Source organism: Pteropus vampyrus, unplaced genomic scaffold (genome assembly GCF_000151845.1).
Source record: "Pteropus vampyrus isolate Shadow unplaced genomic scaffold, Pvam_2.0 Scaffold71, whole genome shotgun sequence".
NCBI lineage: Eukaryota > Metazoa > Chordata > Mammalia > Chiroptera > Pteropodidae > Pteropus > Pteropus vampyrus.
Genome location: NW_011888852.1, coordinates 4,520,176 through 4,526,334, shown reverse-complemented (window position 1 = coordinate 4,526,334; position 6,159 = coordinate 4,520,176). Strand labels below are relative to the sequence as shown.

Genomic DNA, 6,159 nt, shown 5'->3' with positions numbered 1-6,159 from the left:
AGTGTGAGTCCCTTGAAATTCTACTGATTTAAACATTATATTTGCTTTTATTTGAAAGGAACCTTAAGAACATGTTACCACCTCATTTTACGGATGAGGAATCTGATGGCTAAGGATTTACTGACACACCCGGGTCCAACGGAAACTCACAATTTTGGGTCTGAGGAAGAGGGTTCACAGGTAAAAATTTTAAATGTGTAGATATTCTTGCTTTAGAAGGAAAATAAAATATTGACCCATGCTGTATGAAGTTAAATGGCTCATTTAACTGCCTTGCCCCACTCTGGGCTGCTGTCCGGGGCTGGTGGCTAAGATTCGCATCGTTAGAGAAACACATGCTCTCTCAGGAGGCCATGAATCAGCAGAGCCGCCTGTGGCCCCAGCTGTAAGGCTGCCTTTACCAGGGAAATGAAAGAGTCTTTTCACTCCCCGCTTCTTCCCTCCCCCTGCCAGGCCCAGCATCATCATCACTCCCATCTTCCTTCTGTGACTGCATCCTTCTTTTCTGGAAGGAAATCATAAGCAACCTGTCCAGGGAGGATTGCTCCTGAGTGAGTAAAGGATTAACTTTTATTATAATTATTAGTCACTACTATTTTATTTATGCATGATGTCCCTCCTTCTTTCGAGATTATTTAAGAGGGGACTTTGATTTTAAGGGCATGTTATCTGTCCCATCCTCTGTCAGGCCTCGACACTTTTGGAAGGCACGAGGATGAAGACAAGAAGACGTGAGGATGAGATGTTTTAAGTTCCCACACTTGGGCTTGCAACTCTATTAGGAAAGGCATATAAATGACATATTAGAAATAATTGCCTATTGACAATTTTTGTAAAGTAAAGAGAAATAAAAATACTTTGGCTGAGAATCATGGAGATTGTGGGGAAGTAATATTCTGTTTCAGTAAATGACAAATATGATCTGAATGCTGAAATTCTCTCCGTTCCTTTTTGGATGACCCCTCTTCTTCAAAAGCTTTCCAGATCGATTTCTGTTTATTTGGAAGCTCGTGTAAACCCAGTGAGGGTAGGGGACATGCCTGTGTTGTTTATCCCTGTATCCTTGACAGCTAATGAAATGCCTGACACATGTTGGTACAAAGCAAGGGAGAAAGGAACAAAAGGAAGAATTCTTTTGTTGATATAAATAGAATATCTTTTTCTTTTTTCTTTAAAAGGGCCCCTAAAACTGTACAAGTTTCAGGCTTCAGGAAACTTGGAGCCATTTCTGACAATGCTTATGATCGCTTTTAGGATGAAAGGAACTCATCTGTATTGGGTGTGTGGCACACAGCACCTGGCATAGGAGTGTCAGCTGTTTCTATTATGTAGCGATGACATATGGCTGATAGATGCATCAAGGGTAGTTCCTAGGAATTCTTTCTTTGTCTTTAGGGTGCTATTTCCCTATTATAGACTATTTAGTTTTAAAATGAAGAAATGGTAGTTCAATCTTGGGTATGTTGAAGTTAAAAGTGGAGATAAAATATTCAGCGGATATGTCCAGAAAGTAGGCATTGAAATGGTTAGGGATAGGGCTCAAGAGAAAGATTAGGGAATCGATTTGAGAATTACGCACATACAGAAGATAGTTTTCAATTATGGATCAGAAGATCCAGGGATAATATGAAGAATGAAAACTTCTGGGGCTCAGGATGGAATCCTGGGGGATGCCAACCTTTAACAACCGGTTAGATTGTAATGGTGGTTACATGGATCTGTATAATTTCATAGTACTGTACACTTGCCTCCCCCTCAAAAAAAGTACACATTTAAAACTGATGATGTTCAAATAAGAGCTGTTGTTGAATTAATACTCTGCCAGTGTGAATTTCCTGGTTTTGATAATGTGCCGTGGTTATGTAACAAAATTTGTTATCTTTGGAGAAAGCTAGGTGAAGGATACATGAGACTACTATTTTTCCATCTTCTTCTGAATCTTTGTTTTAAAATAAAATGGTGAAAAATAAAACAAAACAACTAGGCTGCAGCAGAACCACTGTGGATAGCCTTGGGCATGCCCATTTAAATAGGGCTGACCCAAAGTTGCTGGATAATTGAGAGTAAGATATGGTGTGCTGAAAGTATTTTATGGTTCTCTGAGCAGTGATCTAATTTCAGGCTAATTTCAAAAGAATGCAACCAACTGCACAAGCTAAAACAGCTGTAACATTCCAGCTACACTCTGTTTCCGGTCAATAAAAATCCTAAATCTTTATAAGAAAAAAAATCAAGCAGAGCCAGAGAAGAATAGACTGGAAAATTCTGAGGCAGTGAACCAAGAGGCAGCAGCTCAGCATTGCTCTGTGGCACTGTGGATCTGAGAGAGAAAGGCCTACTCAACTCAATACCGGATTTACTCCTAGACACTAGGAAAAAGAATTTTCTTTTATTCAGGTATTTCCAAAGAAAAATTGATATAGGAAAAATAAATTCCACTAGATTTCTTTTTGGTTGTTGTTGCTTTCGGGAAAAATAAAAATCATTAATAATCTTTAAATTTATCCTGTTCTCATAGAACCTCGGGGATGTAAGGGCAGTTAGAAGTGATTTATTTCCTTGCTGCTCAAAATGTCTGTGGACCAGCAACAGGGGCATCCCCAGGGGGCTTGCCAGAAATGTAGACTCTCAGGACCCACCCAAGACCCATTGAGTCTGAATTTGTATTTTTTCACATATTCAGAGGATGTGCATGCACATTAAAGAATCCAAAGCCCCGGTCTGCCCAATCCTTCCTTTCCACCACATTCATAATCACCAATACAACACTAATTAACAGGACGAGTACTGCCAGCACCTGGGAAGATAACCTCACATAACCAAAAAGGTCAGTGGAATAAGGTGTTTATTTTCAAATTCCCTAGAAACAAAATCTCATTTTTAACAATCTTCCACTTCCACCATATGATCTGCTTTCTTGCTGCTGCTTTTGGATTGGAGGCTGAGAGTCTGCAGGCTGTGGACTTTCTCAGACACCAGGCACTCCTGAGGGGGAGGTTGGTGGAGAGCAAGGGCCCACACCTGCGGCCCCGACAGCTTCCACCTGGCCAAGGGCCTTCGCTTCCTCTTCACTGTGTTGCGAAGGCCACCTGAGAGCGGCTAGAGAGCAGGAAGAGCCCAGAGTAGAGAGAGGAGGTGAGCATTCTACATCCCAGGGTACGTCCCTATCTGACAGCACCGCCTCATCAAAGTGTGATATTGGAATGTACTTTTTTTTTTTCAATAATTGTGTCACTGCTTGACAGGTCAACAGCAATGTAGTGAATACATTGCTCTCAGGACTCATGAGATCTGGGTTTAGCCAAGCCCCTTCACAGCCGGCCACCTCCCTGAGCCTCCATTTCTTCTTCCATAAATATGGGTAGTATTTGTCACAGGTCCAGTGTCAGGGCTGAAGTGATAATAATGCCCATCTAAAATGCATGCTGACAACTGGGAAATATAGCACAAGCATAAAATATATTGAAAGGCAAGGCACATTTAATTTAATGGAAACAATTTTTATCCTGAGCACTTTACACAAACTAACTCACGATGTAGTTATTATCATTACCTCTTTTTAATAGCGAGGAAATGGCGGCATGGACAGATAAAGTAAATTTGCTCAGGATCACACAGCCAAACAGTGGCAGACACAGAATTTGAAGTTGGGCAGCTGGTTTTAGGGTCTGTGCTCTTAACTACTCTGATCTGCTGTCTCTTGCGGGGTACAGAGCGTTGCATGCATTATCTTAATTAATTGTAAGCACAGTCCTATGAAGTAGTTATCATTATCCCAATTATACATGGGTGAGAACGGAAGCTTTAAGGGTAAATTGCCCAAGTTTATGTAGATAGTAGGTAAGATTCAAACACAAATTCGTTCGATAGTCCATGATTCTAAGTATATTTTTAGAGCTAAACTGAAGAAGCCACCAAATTTCTAGTCTTGGCAAAATTTCTCTTTACTGAGATGTTTCAAATTCTTCCAAAGTAAGTTATGTCTTGGGAACTATATGACCAACAATAAAACACTGTATTGTAGTAGAAAGTGCTAAGGTTTTAAAGTCAAAGACTCTAGTTTAAATTATAGCTCTATCACTTGGTACTTAATTTTAATAAACCCCATTCCCTATGGTTTGGGGGTAATTTAAATTGTATATGGAAACTACTCATACCAAGCATACAGTATTAGTTATTCAATAAAATGTTAATTTCAACAAAACAATTCTGAAAACAATCTTTGGGAATCTTGGCTTTGTCTGGTATTTGCTGTGTGGTTTGGGTTACATGAACTTCCTGGGCTTGCATTTCTTCATCAGACGAGAGCCTCCATATTGGTTCATTGGGTAGGGAGTGAAATAAAATGAAAGAAGTAATGTGGTTAGTAAAGGACCTTCCACACAGCTGGGCTTCAGAATGTGATATTTATGACTATTGTCCCAAATTTAATTCTTCAAGAAAATTTAATGAAAACTGCTTTTATTTTAAAGAGTTGATCTAGTTTTTAAAGTCCTTACTTGACTTATAATTCATAAATTTAGAGAGCAGGCTAGTATATATGTAGTTTCTGTGGGCTGTTTAAAACTGGATTTTGTTAGCATTTCAATTTCTATCACTTCAGGACTGCATAAAAAGCGCCCCACTGTTATAACCAAGTCTTGCTACTCAACAGAGTTCAGCAATGCTTAGCTATGCTGTCATCTGACACCATAGGGACATCTCTACATGTAAACTGAACTAAGGGAAATTTTGGATGTCAGAACTGGCTCTTAAAGAAAAACAGGTGTTCTCGAGATCTACTTTGGTCCTGAATGTGATATTTTAACAGCCAATAACTTTTTTTTGTTGGCAATAACAATGTTAATTGTTCAAGACAAACTGGGACTGTAGGAAAATCACAGATACATTCAAAATTTACTTGATCTCTCATCTTCATCTATTAGTCATGACATCAGCTTTATTAAGGAGATGAATGTTTTTTAAAGTTTGTATTGCTTTAGAAAAAGGAAATTTATTTTAAAAGAAACAGCAGCAGTTAGAAATCTAAACATGCAAAAAAGACTGAAGCAGACTGTTCAGGAAATAAATATGCTTGAACAACAAAGAAAGAATTTCTGGAAAGAATTGTTTGAAAATTTTAACTATAAAAATGTAACCCTTGGTGTGTTTTTCAAAGTCTCATAAAATAGCAGGTTTTTCTTTTTTCTTTTCCTTTCCTTTCCTCTTTTCTTTTCTTTTTCTTTTTCTTTTCAACAATATTTTTGTTTCTGAACGCTCTGTGAACTGATACATTCAAATCTGTGTTGGCCATCATGTTTCTGGTCGCCTGCGACAACGTCGATTTGTCTGGGTCATCAGGCCAAGACGCACCGGCGTCTGGAAATGAGAGTGCTGAGGAGAGAATTTCTGGACCTAGATTTTTCCATCCAAATTACCTTGAACATTGCCAGAAACCCGGTTAGCTGTTCTGAAATGAGAATCCCCCAAGACAATCAAGGATTCCCAAAATAAATTCCTGTTGTCCAGTGGATTTTTCCAGTGATTGATGTTTCCAGTGATTCGTCACACGTTTTTCTTCTTAGCTTCCCAATCGGTGATAGACTCCAGAAGGAGAAGAGGCTAGTGTCTAGCTGGCGTTACAGCCACCCAGCACTGAAGAGATCCTCTTCTCTTTACTCTTGTAATCCTGAATTACAGAATTTGCAAACCTTTACAGGTCTACATGGAATACTTAAATGTAACTACCATTTTCATAATGTAGAAAATGTAACCACTATGCTGTTTTATCAAAGGGTTCTTTCACATTCCACTTATAGTTTCATTCTATAAATAAACAAACAGTGTTGAAATAAAAGTTCAAATTTCAGGTATTTCCATAGTGGTCTCTGACTGAAGGGCATTGACATTTTCTTTGAACTTCCATCTCTACCATGTGTAGAAAATCTGATGCTCTCTTCAAAATGCCCAAAAATTCCCCTGGGGTTTACACTACAGTCTCAAGGACATTTCTGGTTCTGAGCCTCTGCTTTCCCTGATTTAGTGCAGTTCATGGATTCTCTCAACATCATCACATATATTTGTTTTGTGCTGGACCATGAAAACAAGATGGGAATTGATCCTATTTCCTAAATTTCTAACCAAAACAAAGACAAAACACAAAGGTTTTTTTGTTTTTTT

General features: G+C 38.7%; 1 protein-coding gene across 1 annotated transcript in view; it reads left to right on the top strand.

Annotated features, from left to right (window-relative positions):
- Window positions 1-323: 323 nt before the first annotated feature.
- SPART (spartin) overlaps window positions 324-6,159 on the top strand; it is a 74,430-nt gene continuing 68,594 nt past the window's right edge. Inside the window, exon 1 of the mRNA XM_023531594.1 lies at window positions 324-551. The gene's annotated coding sequence lies outside the window, so the exon portion shown is untranslated. The remainder of the gene's footprint in view (window positions 552-6,159) is intronic.